Below are 16,881 nucleotides of genomic sequence, written 5' to 3'. Positions count from 1 at the left end.
TTGCTATCTCCTCCACACACTTCAGATTCCCGGCCATCTGTTAGAATAGAGAGCACAAGAACAAGTTCATCATCTGCAGCAGAATGTTCACAGCTTCTGCCATCGCTTGCCACCATCTGCCACAGTCACATCATCTCCTCTATGATGTCTGTTTTCTTCCTGTACATTACATTTCCAAACTCCCCCCCCCCCCCCACACCTAAAAAGCTAAACACAGTTGATAGCCTATCTCTGTACCAGTCCACCCTTGTACGGGACAGTGGAGTCACAAATGAATATATACTGTACTTAAAAATAACAGTGTGGTTTAAAAAACCCATTTTCAAACACCCTATTAGTAAATGAACCCCTCAAGGACCAAGCCACTTTGTAGGCCAATGAGCCAGGCCTAAATTTTGAAATCTGACCAGTGTCATTTTTATGAGGTAATAATTCTGGAAAGCTTCAACTTATTCCACTGATTCTGAGAATGTTTTTTCGTGATATGTTGTACTTCATGATAGTGGTAAAATTTATTCGATATGACTTGTGTTTATTTGTGAAAAAAATCGTAAATTTGGCAAAAATTTTGAAAATTTCACAATTTTCAAAATCAATTTTTGTGCCCTTAAGTCATAGAGTTATGTCACACAAAATAGTTCATAAATAAAATATCCCACATGTCTACGTTACATCAGCACAATTTTTGAAACCTTTTTTTTTTTTGGTTAGGAAGTTATAAGGGCTAAAAGTGGACAAGTGATTTCTCATTTTTTTCATCAGAATTTACAAAACCAGCTTTTTAGGGACCACCTCATATTTGAAGTGACTTCCAGGCATATATGCCTATATGCCAGAAAATAACCAAACGTGACACCATTCTAAAAACTGCAGCCCTCAAGGTGCTCAAAGCCACATTCAAGAAGTTTATTAACCCTTCAGGTGCATCACAGGAACAGAAGCAATGTGGAAGGAAAAATTAACATTTTACCTTTTTTTCCACAATAATTATTTAGGACCGATTTTTTATTTTATTTTCACAAGCGTAACAGGAGAAAATGGACTCCAAAAATTGTTGTGCAATTTCTCCTGAGCATGCCAATACCCCACGTGTGGAGGAAAACCACTGTTTGGGCTCATGGAAGGGAAGGAGCATCATTTCAGTTTTTGAATGCAAAATTGTCTGGAATCGAGCGCAAACGCCATGTCACGTTTGGAGAGCCCCTGATGTGCCTAAACAGTGGAAACCACTTACAAGCTGAGATACAATTTTTCTTTTAGCCCCAAATTTTTTATTTTGTCAAAGGTAACAGGAGAAAATGAACCCTAAAATTTGTTGTGCAATTTCTCATGAGTACGCCAATACTCCATTGTGTGGGTGAAAACTACTTTTGAGGCACAGTGCAAAACTCAGAAAGGAAGAAGCGCCATATTGGATTTCAGATTTTGCTGGAATGGTTTGAGGGTGCCATGTCACATCAGCAGAGCCCCTGAGGTGCCAGAACAGCAGAAACCCCCCATAAGTGATGTCATTTTACAAACTACACCTCTCAATTAATTTATCTAAGGGTGCAGTGATCATATTGACACCACAGGTGTGTCACAGAATTTATACCATTGGGCAGTGAAGAAAAAATAATTACATTTTTACCAAAAAATGTTGATTTTACATTCTCACACAGGAAAATTGGTAAAAATAGCACCAAAATTTGTCCCATAATTTCTGATGAATGTAGAAATACCTCATACTGTATGTGGCTGTATAGTACTGTTCAGCCATACGGAGAGACTTGGGTGGGACAAAATGCTATTTGTCTCCTGGAGAGCAGATTTTAATTGAATAATTTGCGGACTCCATATACAGAGCCCCTAAGTGCTAGAAAAGCAGAATCCCCCTCCGGTGATCCCATTTTGGAAATTATATCCCTGACAAACATGAGGACACTCTATGTAGTTTAGGCACACTGTGTGGCTCAGAAGGGTGGGGAGCATTTGCATTTGGGAGCACAGAATTTGCTGAATTTCTTTTGGGGGTGAGGAGCCATTTTGCTTTTCTAGAGCCTTTGTGCTACCAGTAAGGTAGAAGCCCCGTATATTTCCGCTAACATATGATGGACCTGAGTGGGGGCTTTTTTTGTGGTTTGAGTTGAAGCTTTTATTGGCAACATTTTACATAATATTTGGGATCACATTTATCTGGCACTCTACGCTGAGCACTTACTTTGGGGTTTCCATTTAAATCTCTGAGTGATGTGACAGATGAAACACCCTAGTGATCCAATCACTATAATGAGGCAGCAGGGTTACTCCGGACTCTGTCCGGCCTCTGTTCAGCGGAGTCCTCCTTTTCAAAAGTTCACAAAACTATGGTTGACCGCGCTTTTATGCACTTCTAAAAAGATGGACACCTCTGGATCACAGGCCATACGGCGTTCACCGTGCCCCCATCTGCCTCATTATAGGTAATCTTCCTCCAGAGGTTCCGTCTGAATCACGTATTTTAGAGATTTACATGCAAACACCAGTGTAAGCGCTCAATGCAGTGCACAGGATAAATGTGAGCCGAGCTTTACTGCAGTCTTTGGGAGGCAGAATTAACAAATTAACAGCACGTGGAGAATTTGTTTTTTTTTTTTTTTTTTTTTTTTTACTGTTCCTCATGTGATATAAGTGATTAGGCGACTATTGATCAGGTCGGTGTGATTACAGCGATACCGGATCTGTATCGGGTTTTTATGTTTGGCTGCTGTCACACACTAAAAGACAATCTTTATTGCAAAAACTCATCCCTATATTTTGAGAGCAATAATTTTTTCATATTTTGACTGACTGGCATGTGAGGGCTTGTTTTTTGCAGGATGATTTGACGTTTATTGGTACCATTTTCAGTCACATGACATTTTTTGATCGCTTTCTATTCCGATTTTTGAGGAGGCAGAATGAACAAAAACCAGCATTTCAGGATTTTTTTTTCTTTTCCCTTCTGTGTGTGGTAAAATTGATGAGGCACCTTTATTCTTTGGGTCTGTATGATTACAGCTATACCTCAATTATTTTTAGTTTTTTTAATGTTTTGGTGCTTTTACATAATTCAAAACTTTTATAGAAAAATTATTTTGGCATCGCTTTAACTCTGAGAGCTATAACTTTTTTTTATTTTTCTGCTGCTGGAGCTGTACGGTGGTTTGTTTTTTGTGGGACAAGATGACGTTTTCAGTGGTACCATGTTTATTTAAATTCGTCTTTTTGATGGCGTTTTTTTTCCAGTGGAATGATGATAAAGCATAGTTTGCTACTTTTTTCGTGTGTGTGTTTTTCTTATGGCGTTCACTGAAGGGGTTAAGTCAGTAGTGTGACACTTTTCTAGATTGTGTTGTTCCAGACACGGCAATACCAAACTTACTTTTTTGTTTGTTTTTTTTTGTTTTTTTTTTTACATAAAAATGTGTACTTATTAGTGTAATAATGTTTTATTTTTATTTTGTAATTTTTTTCAACATTTTTTTTACTAAGGCTACTTTCACACTAGCGTTAACTGCATTACGTCGCAAATCCGTTTTTTGCCGAAAAAACGGATGCGTCAAAAAAAGTGAAAAACGTATGCAACGCATACAGCATTTCGACGGATCCGTCGCAAATCCGATAAACGTTTCCGTCGAAAATACTGGATGCATTGCATACGTTGCATCCGTTTTTACCATCCGTTGCATCCGTTTTTACGACGGATCCGTTTTTAAAATGGGAGGCTCCCAAATTTGATTGGCTACTGGAAAATATGGAAAACTATATAGTTACTGTTTTTATAGCCCATCTTTGAGGGTTTTAGTTTTGTGGCAGCGATGGAAGGTGTTCTTGGGAGGATTGCTAGTTTGGTTACCGACGTTATCTTTGAGACGAATCGCCTGGATATCATAGTGCGGGAGAAGGAGGCAGCAGCGGAAAGGCGTAGGATGCTTCTGCAGCAACGGAGACGACTGTGGATTCATCCGATTAATGAACTACGGATGATGATAAAGGGATCCAAACCCTAACCCTACCCCTAACCTCACACCTAACCGTTTAATGAACATTTTCTGACAGTCATAGTGCCACGTATTTCAGTGCCACGTACTATAAATACTATAACTACGTGGTTATACGTGGCACTGAAATATCGTGGCACTTAAATACGTGGCACTTAAATACATGGCACTTAAATACGTGGCACTTAAATACGTGCCACTTAAATACGTGGCACTTATATACGTGGCACTTATATACGTGGCACTTAAATACGTGGCACTTATATAAGTGCCACGTATATAAGTGCCACGTATATACGTGGCCATATATGTGGGGTTGAAGGCCCAGGCCAGGTTTATATAGATTTGGGGGTGTCTGGCCAATTGGCAACAAAATCCTGCTTCTGAGCATGCTCAGTGTAAAAAAACGTATTGCAGCGCTGCATTGCGTCGTACGACGTGTCCCGACGCATCCGTCGCTCATAGGCTTCCATTGTAGCCAACGACGCATGCCGCAGGATGCGTCGCGACACGTTTTTTAGGCGGAGACAAAAAACGCTACAAGCAACGTTTTTTGCCGACGACGTATCGCCAAATTTCGACGCATCCGTCGTAAAACGTACACGACGTATGTCAATCCGTCGCAATACGTCGCCAATACAATGTTATGGGGAAAAAAAACGCATCCAGCAAAAACTTTTGCTGGATGCGTTTTTTCGAAAAAAAGACGTTTTGAGACGTAATGCAGTTAACGCTAGTGTGAAAGTAGCCTAAGCCCTGTATGTGACTTTCACTTTTTTTTTTTTTTAAATATAAATAAGACATTTGGATGGCATATGGGTAACAAAACGGATGAAAAATTAGTCCATTTTTTTTTTTCTGGATGAGAAAGTGACACATTTTTCAGCAGCCAACTGAGCCAGACTTTCAGGGGATACATATTATGATTGTGGGGTTCCGGCCTCTGCTAGTTTAGCAAAGTGTTCCATTCGGGAGGGGGGAGTTAGGTTTCTGCAGGATATTACTAGGATAGAGGGGGTTTGCGTAGTTTATGGATACGGACTTGCTTCCTGGTTTCAGGCGACTGTTTTAAGGATGTTTATTTAGATGGTCCATTTCATGTGGAGAAGCTGCCATTTGTAAAGTTTGTCCTCCCATCAGGTTACAGATAGGCCTGGACCAGAGGAGATGCATTTGTAGCTGCTGCTTGTGAACCTTAGTTAGTATTAGACTGCCATCTAGTGGTACACATAAAAGTGATTAAAAAAAAATCAAAATTACATTTTTCTTCAAGATCTACTGTTCCTACAGGGCTGAAGTGCATTTCCTCTAAAATGTAGATGACGGTCTGATGCACCGTCTTTTATTCACTTAGTATGCTCCTGCCCCAAACTGATTATTTTCTGGCTAGAAGTCCTTCCTATATGAGCACTTTGATTTTTCTAAATTATTTCCCCCGCAGGTAAAGTTTTGGGCTTATAACCAGTGTATTACAAGGAGCCATCGGGTCCCCGCTTCACCTCTGTGCACGTGGTGCCATGACATCACTACATCGCACCTCCTGCGCCAGGAACATACACAATGAGAGGGGAACGTGGCTAGTCTCATTGTCTAAATGGGGCTCGGTGAGTATTTTTAATTTCTTTTTTTGTATGTTTGCTGGTGAAGTGAAGTGGCACCATAGTGTGTGTGTGTGTGTGTGTGGATGGTGTGGGGTATCCTACTGTGCTTGGGGGCATCAAACTGTGCGGGGCTCTTACAATGTGGGGAGCACCATTCTGTGTGTGGAGCACAGTGGGAGTGGACTGGGGGTGTTATAATGTGGAGGGGCGCACTAGTGCCGTAATAATGTATGTAGGGGGCATCACATTGTGTGGGGGCACTGCTGAGACATCTTGATGTCTATGAGGCCATTATACTGTCTGTGTAATGGAGAAATGTGTGAGCAGAATTTTTGGGGCATCATTCTATCTGGAGGCCACAAAAAGGTATTAAACTGTGTGGTAACACTAAGGGGGCTTCATGAGAGGTGGAGCGCCCCCACACCGCCGCAGGGCCGAGGGATACCCGGAGCCGGGCCTCTGAGAGTCTCTGTTCAGTTCTGGGGTTGTCACGGTGGCTAGACCCGGTCCGTGGCCCTGTCTGTCAGTGGGGGACGTCCGGTGTAATAAGAGGTGTTGTAACGGTGCAGTTGTGGGGTGCAGGTCGCGGTAAATAACGAGGACACCAGGTTGCAGTCTCTTTACTCTTTACTGAAGATCTCTGAGTCCTCAGTCCAGAATACGGTTTACCAGGCTGCGCAAGTCCAGCCGGTCCAATGGCACTTCCAGAGTTCTCTTCACAGGTGGAGATCTGTGCCTTCCTGCTTGCGCTATGTGTTGTGGTCCTTCCCTGCTGTGCTTACTGAAAGTCCCCACAACTGTTGTGTCTGTTTCTTAAGTTCCCTCACAACTCGACTAGATGATGTTCTGCTAATCCTCCGTCCCTCCCTGAGGTTCGGGTAGGAACGGCACCCGTTTGACGGGTAGGCTCGGAGCTCTTCCGGGACCCTAGAGACGCCCCTCTCCACAAGTTGCCCCCCAAGACTTCATAGGTGATTTGAGTTAGACAGCCCGCCTGAGACTGACTGTCCTGCCGCTGTTTAGAGTATTGCTTGAAGCTGGATATTATGATACTCTCTCGGCGTTCCGGCCACCGGTTGTGCGCCTCAGTAGGATGTTGCCTCGGTCTTACAGCACGACTCCTACTGGTATTCTCCTATCGCTTTGATCTCGTTTCTCACTCAGCACAATCTATCTCTCCTCTAATCCCTTCTTGGGCACCGCCGCTACCCGGAGCAGGCACGGTCCCGTTACGTTCGTTCTCGTTGCCAAGCCTCTGTCAGGATCCCACCCCTGACAGAGACCCTACTGTATCTTCCCCCCACAACACCCTCTGCCACAAGGTGTTGCCTGGTTCCAACCCAGTCAGCTTCTGTCTAACTTCCTGCCTGACCCCCAGTTTTACCAGTGTTGTGGAGAGTGGCCTAGTAAATAGAACCCTTAGCTCCCCCTGGAGGCCCGGCGGTGAAATGTATTGGTGTCTGTGATACCTGATCAGATGAACTCCTTCAGTGCCATCAGACGTACCATAGCTCCCCTTAGTGGCGGAGCCACAGTACTGCAACGACCAGGACTCTGGGGCGCTGCAGAGGCACTATTTTGTGTGAGTGCACAAAAAGGACTTGGTGGTGTTAAGGGGTGTCCCCATTACTGTCCTTCCATGATGAAGCTTGGTTTATGTAAATGCAGTCCTTTCTGGTTTGGGGGAGGTCAGACCCTGGGGAGTAACTTGAACATTCTTGTTTATAGCGCCAATGATGCTGGTAAGTATGGACTCTTTTTGTGCAGCTATCGTCTCACTTTTTACAGAGGGCCGCAAACTACACATGGGAATAAGCCTCATCGCTCCCTGTACTTTGGCAATCCTTCTACATTTGTAGGGATGTGGACTGTCTTACCCCTGAAGATACAGACGCACTGTGTGAATACCGTTGCGCTGTTTTATATGTGACGTAACTTGTGTCTAATGTAATGTATTGTGTGAAGTACTCAGGGGCTGGCTGGCATTTTTCAGCCTGGGGGGCAATCACAAGGCAGTGGCCCTTCAGTTGCGGTGGCCCTCCTTTTCCCTAATAATCTCTGGCCACTGCATAAAAGTAGCAGAGATAACAGGCTTTAAATACAGGCTGGTTCATAGATATGGGAACAAAATGGAGCTTGCTGCATAGATATGGGAGCAGAACCGAGCTTACTACTGAGATATGGGAGCAGAACCGAGCTTACTCCAGAGTTATGGGAGCAGAACCGAGCTCAATACAGAGATATGGGAGCAGAACCGAGCTTACTCCGGATATATGGGAGCAGAGCGGAGGTTACTGCAGAGATATGGTAGCAGAACCAAGCTTACTCCAGAGATATGGGAGCAGAACAGAGCTTACTACGGAAATATGGGAGCAGAATGGAGCTTACTACAGAGATATGGGAGCAGAACAGAGCTTGCTGCAGAGATATGGGAGCAGAACAGAGCTTACTGCACAGATATGGGAGCAGAACAGAGCTTACTACAGAGATATGGGAGCAAAACAGAGCTTACTACAGAAATATGGGAGCAGAACGGAGCTTACTGCAGAGATATGGGAGCAAAACAGAGCTTACTACAGACATATGGGAGCAGAACTAAGCTTACTACAGACATATGGGAGCAGAGCGGAGCTTACTGCAGAGATAAGGGAGCAGAACCGAGCTTACTACAGAGATATGGGAGCAGAACGGAGCTTACTACAGAGATAAGGGAGCAGAACCGAGCTTACTACAGAGATATGGGAGCAGGACCGAGCTTACCACAGAGATATCGGAGCAAAACAGAGCTTACTACAGAGATATGGGAGCAGAACGGAGCTTACTACAGAGATAAGGGAGCAGAACCGAGCTTACTACAGAGATATTGGAGCAAAACAGCTTACCACAGAGATATGGGAGCAGAACGGAGCTTACTACAGAGATAAGGGAGCAGAACCGAGCTTACTACAGAGATATGGGAGCAGGACCGAGCTTACCACAGAGATATCGGAGCAAAACAGAGCTTACTACAGAGATATGGGAGCAGAACAGAGCTTACTACAGAGATAAGGGAGCAGAACCTAGCTTACTACAGAGATATGGGAGCAGGACCGAGCTTACCACAGAGATATGGGAGCAGAACGGAGCTTACTACAGAGATATGGGACAGAACAGAGCTTTCTACAGAGATAAGGGAACAGAACCGAGCTTAATAAGTCTACTACATGGAACCAAGCCTGCTACAAAGAAACTGGAGCAGAACTGAGATTACGGCATACATACGGTACCATAATCTAGATTACTACATTGATACAGTACTAGAACCAAGTTTACTGCTTAGATATGGTGCCATAACAGAGCTTACTTACAAACATACATACAATACGGCTACACAGTGCCTAGTACTATCACCACTACACAGCGAATACATAATATTATAATATCACCATTACCTCTATATGAAACTACATTCTATACAAAGACCAATGATACCACCATACACCCTTTACTATGACTGAATTACATTTAGCTGCTACTAAATTAAAAAAAATGTTACCTACAAAGAGCAATATTACAACCTAACAGTAACCGTATATTGGTAGATACCAGTTCCGCAGAACAAGTGATTACAGTACAGTTATATATAGTAACTTACACACGACGTTCTTTCTGATTCGGATCGTTCACATTTCTATCTGGCCCAGACCGACATGACAACTTCTCCAGCCAGGACTCGTCTGCACAGATTACAACAAAGGCACATTTGACTTCTCACATTTCTAGCGCCGTCCCCATCTATTCCCAACCTACAAAAACTCCCTACTCTGTGTGCACCTGCAGTGTGGACCACTGACCCCAATATTTAATCAATTGTGTCATTACTAGGATTACTCCCACCCCCCTAAAATTAAAGTATCCCACAGAAAGTAGTAATGCCCCTACTGTGCAACGACATGTATGGGCCTTTGAAGGATATAATATCCCAAGTGCCCCCTTCCAGCAACAAATAGCCTTGAGTGCTCACTTAAAGTAACACTGTCCACCCCCTAAAAAAGGATCCCGAGTGCCCCTATCAAAACTAATAATGTGCCCATTCATAATAAATAATGTCCTCTGAGCACCCACACAGCTCTGTATATACAGAATGATGGTCCTACAGCCCCCAATACCCCTTTATTATACATTGAGGACCCCAAAACTCCCTATATATAGTAAAATGGCTACATAGCCCCCTATATAAAATATGATGTCCCAACTGCCTCCTATATATAGTATGAGGCTTTACAGTTTCCTATATATACTATAGCTCCCCACAAATAGTATGTCACCAAAACCCCCTATATATAGTATGATGGTCCCCTACAGCTCTCTAATTGCGATATTATGTACCTCACAGCTTATATATATAGTATGATGATCCCGCATCCCCTCTATATATAGTATCATGTCCCTACAGCCCCCTATATGGAATATGGTGGCCCCACAGCCCCATATGATGTATGATGATATATACAGTATGAAGGTATCCCAGTGCCCCACATATATAGTATGATGGTCCCCACAGCCCCACATATATAGTATATGTAGTGCGATGGCCCCAGTTCCCACCATAAATATAGGACGATGGCACAAGTTGCATGTGTGTGTGTGTGTGTGTGTGTGTGTGTATGTATGTGTGTATGTGTGTGTGTTCTCCCCAAATATCTAGAATGATGACCCCAGTTCTCCCCTTATATATAGTAGGATGGCCCCAGTTCTCCCCCATATTTTTCTCTTCCGGTCCGCAGAGAGGCATGAGGCAATAATGTCATCGCCCCGCCTGCGTCAGCACACTGAAGTCTCAGGAAGCTGCGGTCTGCAGCTTTTGAGACAGACCAGGGTTTCCACTAGGAATTTCGGGGCCCCATACTGGCAACATTTTCGGGTTCCCTTGAGACTCCGCCCAGGCTCCACCCCAGCTTCACCTCCACCTCCACCTCCACTGTCCCACTGCTCATTCTTGGAAAAACTCAACTTCTCCACCGCATCCTCACCAATCAGATATTACCAGTTCCCATCAAACAGCAGATCACATTAATAACCAGCAGCTTTTGTTCTGGCCAGAAGAACTTTTAAGTTGACACTACGACACGGTAGACTCTTTCGGCCGGGCCCTACTCTACTCTAAACTATTAAAAATAAATATATTTTTATGGATTTTTCTTTAAGGGAATGAGTGACATACATTTACATTTTGTTTTAAACAACCATAAATACCACATTACAGTACAAGGGACAAATATCGTCACACCATGACCAGACCACATATTACCAGCACATAGTGACTGAATAATACCACTTACAAGGAACAAATATAGTGATGAGCGAGCATACTCGTTACTCAAGATTTCCCAAGCACGCCCGGGTGTCCTCCGAGTATTTGTTAGTGCTCGGAGATCACTTTTCAGCGCCGCAGCTGAATGATTTAGATGTTAGCCAGCATAAGTACATGTGGGGATTCCCTACAAACCAGGCAACCCCCACATGTACTTATGCTGGCTAAGAGATATAAATCATTCAGCTGCAGCGCTGAAAACTAAATCTCCGAGCACTAAAAAATACTCGGAGGACACCTGTTATGACCTGGTGGTTAGGAGCATCCGAAGTGACCTGATGGTTAAAACAGAAAACCTGGGACAAGCTCTGAGGATGTGGTAACTCTACTGACCGCAATCCCTAATCCTATCACAACACTAGAAATAGCCATGGAGCGTACCTAACTCTCCCTAGACGCCTCTTCACAGCCTAAGAGCTAACTACCCCTAAAGATAGAAATAGCACCCTACCTAGCCTCAGAGAAATTCCCCAAAGTAAGGTAGCCCCCCACAAATATTAACTGTGAGTTAAGAGGGAAGTGACAAACACAGGAATGAAACAGATTTTAGCAAAGGAGGCCGAATCTTCTCTAGAAAGACAGAGGATAGGAAAGGGAACTATGCGGTCAGTATAAAAAACTACAAAAACCACGCAGAGTGTGCAAAAAGACCTCCACACCGACACACGGTGTGGAGGTGCAGCTCTGCACCCCCAGAGCTTCCAGCTAGCAAGGAAATATCATAATAGCAGGCTGGACTGAAACATAGCATGTACTGAAAAATATATTCAAAAACCAATGAACAGCAAAATGACTAGCAAGGGCTTAGCTTCTGCTGGAGTAGTCAGGTCAGCTGAGAATTCCAAGAGAGATCTGAACCAATACTGAGACATTGACAGCTGGCATGGACTAATGACCTGGGCAGAGTTAAATAGGGAAGCCAGCAGCAGAAATAAACGAGGGCAGCTGAGAAAGCCAACCTCAAAGATCAGCAGTTCCACTCAAAGCCACCAGAGGGTGTCCAAGGACAGAACTCACCAAAGTACCATTCACGACCACAGGAGGGAGCCCGAGAACGGAATTCACAACAGACACCCGAGCGTGCTCGGGAAATCTCGAGTAACGAGTATGCTCGCTCATCACTAAACAAATACCAACGCACCATGTTCAGACCACATATTACCACCACATGATGACCAATAATACCACATACAAGGAACAAATACCGCCACACCATGACCAGACCACATATTAACACCACATAGTGACTGAATACTGCAATACTGATCATTAATTTTTAAAAAAACAACACAATACTAAGTGCTATTGTATACAGGAACTCTGTATTTACTGTCAGTGTACAGGTAATACAGTGATCACAGGTGACATTATACACAGGAGCTCTGTATATAGTGTCAGTGTTCAGATAATACAGTGATCACCAGTGTTATTATACATAGGACTAGATGGCAGCCCGATTCTAAAGAATCGGGAGTCTAGAATCCATATATACTTTATTTATTCAAATGTAAGAATAATACAATTAATAAATAATAGTAAGAAAGAACAAAAAATGGCTGCACTCACCAGCTCTTGACAATTCTTGTTATTTAAGGTACAGTTACACAGGATCCATGAACATGCTTATGAGGGGAGTGATGAAAGACATCAGACAACAACTTTGCGTGTTGTGGCAAATGCCACAACAACGGTTCTTTGCTTAAGAACAATAATGTAAATAATAAATAATATGTATCAATAACTATGTATATTGGTATGTTCTTTCTTGGCACAAATTGCAGGAAGTAGTATTCTAGGCAATTATATATTAGATTAGATTATATATTAGATTTCCTGAAGGAAATACATGGTGCTTGAACAGCGCTACCAGCTTTACAGCAGCACTTTTCACACACGGGACTGGGGGGCGCGCTTACTTTTGCACCCGGGGCCGGGGGCGCGCTTACTTTTGCACCCGGGGGCGCACTTACTTTTGCACCCGGGGGCGCACTTACTTTTGCACCCGGGGGCGCACTTACTTTTGCACCCGGGGGCGCACTTACTTTTGCACCCGGGGGCGCACTTACTTTTGCACCCGGGGGCGCACTTACTTTTGGGGCCGCACTTACTTTTGGTGGGCGGGGCTCCTCGGCCTCCGATTTGGTTGGTGGGGCCCCTCGTCCTCTGATTTGGTGGGTGGGGCCCCTCGGCCTCCGACTTGGTGGGCGGGGACCCTCGGCCTCCGATTTGGTGGGCGGGGACCCTCGACCTCCGATTTGGTGGGCGGGGACCCTCGGCCTCCGCTTTGGTGGGCGGGGCCCCTCGGCCTCCGATTTGGTGGGCGGGGTCCCTCTGCCTCCGATTTGGTGGGCGGGGTCCCTCTGCCTCCGATTTGGTGGGCGGGGACCCTCGGCCTCCGCTTTGGTTGGCGGGGCCCCACGGCCTCCGATTTGGTGGGCGGGGTCCCTCTGCCTCCACTTTGGTGGGCGGGGCCGCTCGGCCTTCGATTTGGTGGGCGGGGCTCCTCGGCCTCCAATTTGGTTGGTGGGGCCCCTCGGCCTCCGATTTGGTGGGCGGGGCCCCTTATCCTCCGATTTGGTGGGCGGGGACCCTCGGCCTCTGATTTGGTGGGCGGGGCCCCTCGGCCTCTGATTTGGTGGGCGGGGCCCCTCGCCTCCGATTTGGTTGGCGGGGCCCCTCGGCCTCCGATTTGGTGGGCGGGGACCCTCGGCCTCCGATTTGGTGGGCGGGGCCCCTCGGCCTCCGATTTGGTGGGTGGGGACCCTCGGCCTCCGATTTGGTTGGTGGGGCCCCTCGGCCTCCGATTTGGTGGGCGGGGACCCTCGGCCTCCGATTTGGTGGGCGGGGACCCTCGGCCTCCAATTTGGTGGGCGGGGACCCTCGGCCTCCGATTTGGTGGGCGGGGACCCTCGGCCTCCGATTTGGTGGGCGGGGACCCTCGGCCTCCGCTTTGGTGGGCGGGGCCCCTCGGCCTCCGATTTGGTGGGCGGGGTCCCTCTGCCTCCGATTTGGTGTGCGGGGACCCTCGGCCTCCGCTTTCGTGGGCGGGGCCCCTCGACCTTCGATTTGGTGGGCGGGGCTCCTCGGCCTCCGATTTGGTTGGTGGGGCCCCTCGGCCTCCAATTTGGTGGGCGGGGACCCTCGGCCTCCGATTTGGTGGGCGGGGACCCTCGGCCTCCGATTTGGTGGGCGGGGCCCGTCGGCCTCCGCTTTGGTGGGCGGGGCCCGTCGGCCTCCGCTTTGGTGGGCGGGGCCCCTCGGCCTCCGATTTGGATGGTGTGGACCCTCGGCCTCCGATTTGGTGGGCGGGGCCCCTCGGCCTCCGATTTGGTTGGCGGGGCCCCTCGGCCTCCGATTTGGTGGGCGGGGACTCTCGGCCTCCGATTTGGTGGGCGGGGACCCTCGGCCTCCGATTTGGTGGGCGGGGACCCTCGGCCTCCGATTTGGTGGGCGGGGCCCCTCGGCCTCCGATGTGGTGGGCGGGGCCCCTCGGCCTCCGCTTTGGTGGGCGGGGCCAGGCCCCTCGGCCTCCGCTTTGGTGGGCGGGGCCGCTCGGCCTTCGATTTGGTGGGCGGGGCTCCTCGGCCTCCGATTTGGTTGGTGGGGCCCCTCGGCCTCCAATTTGGTGGGCGGGGACCCTCGGCCTCCGATTTGGTGGGCGGGGACCCTCGGCCTCCGCTTTGGTGGGTGGGGCCCGTCGGCCTCCGATTTGGTGGGCGGGGCCCCTCGGCCTCCGATTTGGATGGTGTGGACCCTCGGCCTCCGATTTGGTGGGCGGGAACCCTCGGCCTCCGATTTGGTGGGCGGGGACCCTCGGCCTCCGATTTGGTGGGCGGGGCCCCTCGGCCTCCGATTTGGTGGGCGGGGCCCCTCGGCCTCCGATTTGGTGGGCGGGGCCCCTCGGCCTCCGATGTGGTGGGCGGGGCCCCTCGGCCTCCGATTTGGAGGGCGGGGACCCCCGGCCTCCGATTTGGTGGGCGGGGCCCCTCGGCCTCCGATTTAGTGGGCGGGGACCCTCGGCCTCCGATTTGGTGGGCGGGGACCCTCGGCCTCCGATTTGGTAGGCGGGGCCCCTCGGCCTCCGATTTGGTGGGCGGGGACCCACGGCCTCCAATTTGGTGGGCGGGGACCCTCGGCCTCCGATTTGGTGGGCGGGGACCCTCGGCCTCCGATTTGGTGGGCGGGGACCCTCGGCCTCCGATTTGGTGGGCGGGGACCCTCGGCCTCCGATTTGGTGGGCGGGGACCCTCGGCCTCCGATTTGGTGGGCGGGGCCCCTCGGCCTCCGCTTTGGTGGGCGGGGCCGCTCGGCCTTCGATTTGGTGGGCGGGGCTCCTCGGCCTCCGATTTGGTTGGCGGGGCCCCTCGGCCTCCGATTTGGTTGGCGGGGCCCCTCGGCCTCCGATTTGGTGTGTGCTCTGCCTGGGGCCACTGTGCTCTGCCTGGGGCCCCATATGCTGCCTGGGGCCCCTGTGCTCTGCCTGGGGCCCCTGTGCTCTGCCTGGGGCCCCTGTGCTCTGCCTGGGGCCCCATGTTCTGCCTGGGGCCCCTGTGCTCTGCCTGGGGCCACTGTGCTTGCCTGGGGCCCCATAAGCTGCCTGGGGCCACTGTGCTCTGCCTGGGGCCCCATAAGCTGCCTGGGGCCCCTGTGCTCTGCCTGGGACCACTGTGCTCTGCCTGGGGCCCCATATGCTGCCTGGGGCCCCTGTGCTCTGCCTGGGGCCACTGTGCTCTGCCTGGGGCCCCATATGCTGCCTGGGGCCACTGTGCTCTGCCTGGGGCCCCATATGCTGCCTGGGGCCCCTGTGCTCTGCCTGGGACCACTGTGCTCTGCCTGGGGCCCCATATGCTGCCTGGGGCCCCTGTGCTCTGCCTGGGGCCACTGTGCTCTGCCTGGGGCCCCATATGCTGCCTGGGGCCCCTGTGCTCTGCCTGGGGCCCCATATGCTGCCTGGGGCCCCTGTGCTCTGCCTGGGGCCCCATGTTCTGCCTGGGGCCCCTGTGCTCTGCCTGGGGCCACTGTGCTCTGCCTGGGGCCCCATATGCTGCCTGGGGCCCCTGTGCTCTGCCTGGGGCCCCATATGCTGCCTGGGGCCCCTGTGCTCTGCCTGGGGCCACTGTGCTCTGCCTGGGGCCCCATAGGCTGCCTGGGGCCCCTGTGCTCTGCCTGGGACCACTGTGCTCTGCCTGGGGCCCCATATGCTGCCTGGGGCCCCTGTGCTCTGCCTGGGGCCACTGTGCTCTGCCTGGGGCCCCGTATGCTGCCTGGGGCCCCTGTGCTCTGCCTGGGTGTAGGACACTGGTGACGTCACTTATCTCCGGACATTAGCTCCGGACATTAGCTCCGGACATTAGCTCCGGACATTAGCTCCGGACATTATCTCAGGACATTAGCTCCGGACAAAGCCACGGAAGTTGGCACAAATTGCAGGAAGTAGTATTCTAGGCAATTATATATTAGATATCTGTATATAGTGTCAGTGTACAGGTAATACAGGGATCACCAGTGACATTATACACAGGAGCTCTGTAAAAAGTGCCAGTGTACAGCTAATACAGTGATCACCACTGCCAGTGACATTATACACAGGAGCTCTGTATGTAGTATACAGTGTATAGTGTCAGTGTACAGGTAATACACTGACTCACCAGTGACGTCTGTAGCTGAAGTCCTTCATCTTTGCTTTTCTCATTCATGCAGCACAGACCGCCGTCATTTCTTCCAGCCAGGACTCGCCTCTGCATAAAATAACACAGTTAGAGCACCGCTTCCAGAACACATTCCCCACTTTTTCCCTTTCTTCTACACTACACATCTGAATACAGAGGTCCACCCACAATCAATATATAATTGGTTATTATGCAACCTCATAGATTGCAAGCTTACGAGTCCCCCGTCATGTGCAGTCCCCCTTACCTCCCACTTC

The sequence above is a fragment of the Ranitomeya variabilis genome, chromosome 4 (genome assembly GCF_051348905.1).
Source record: "Ranitomeya variabilis isolate aRanVar5 chromosome 4, aRanVar5.hap1, whole genome shotgun sequence".
Lineage (NCBI taxonomy): Eukaryota > Metazoa > Chordata > Amphibia > Anura > Dendrobatidae > Ranitomeya > Ranitomeya variabilis.
Note: the sequence above shows the minus strand (reverse complement) of the source record.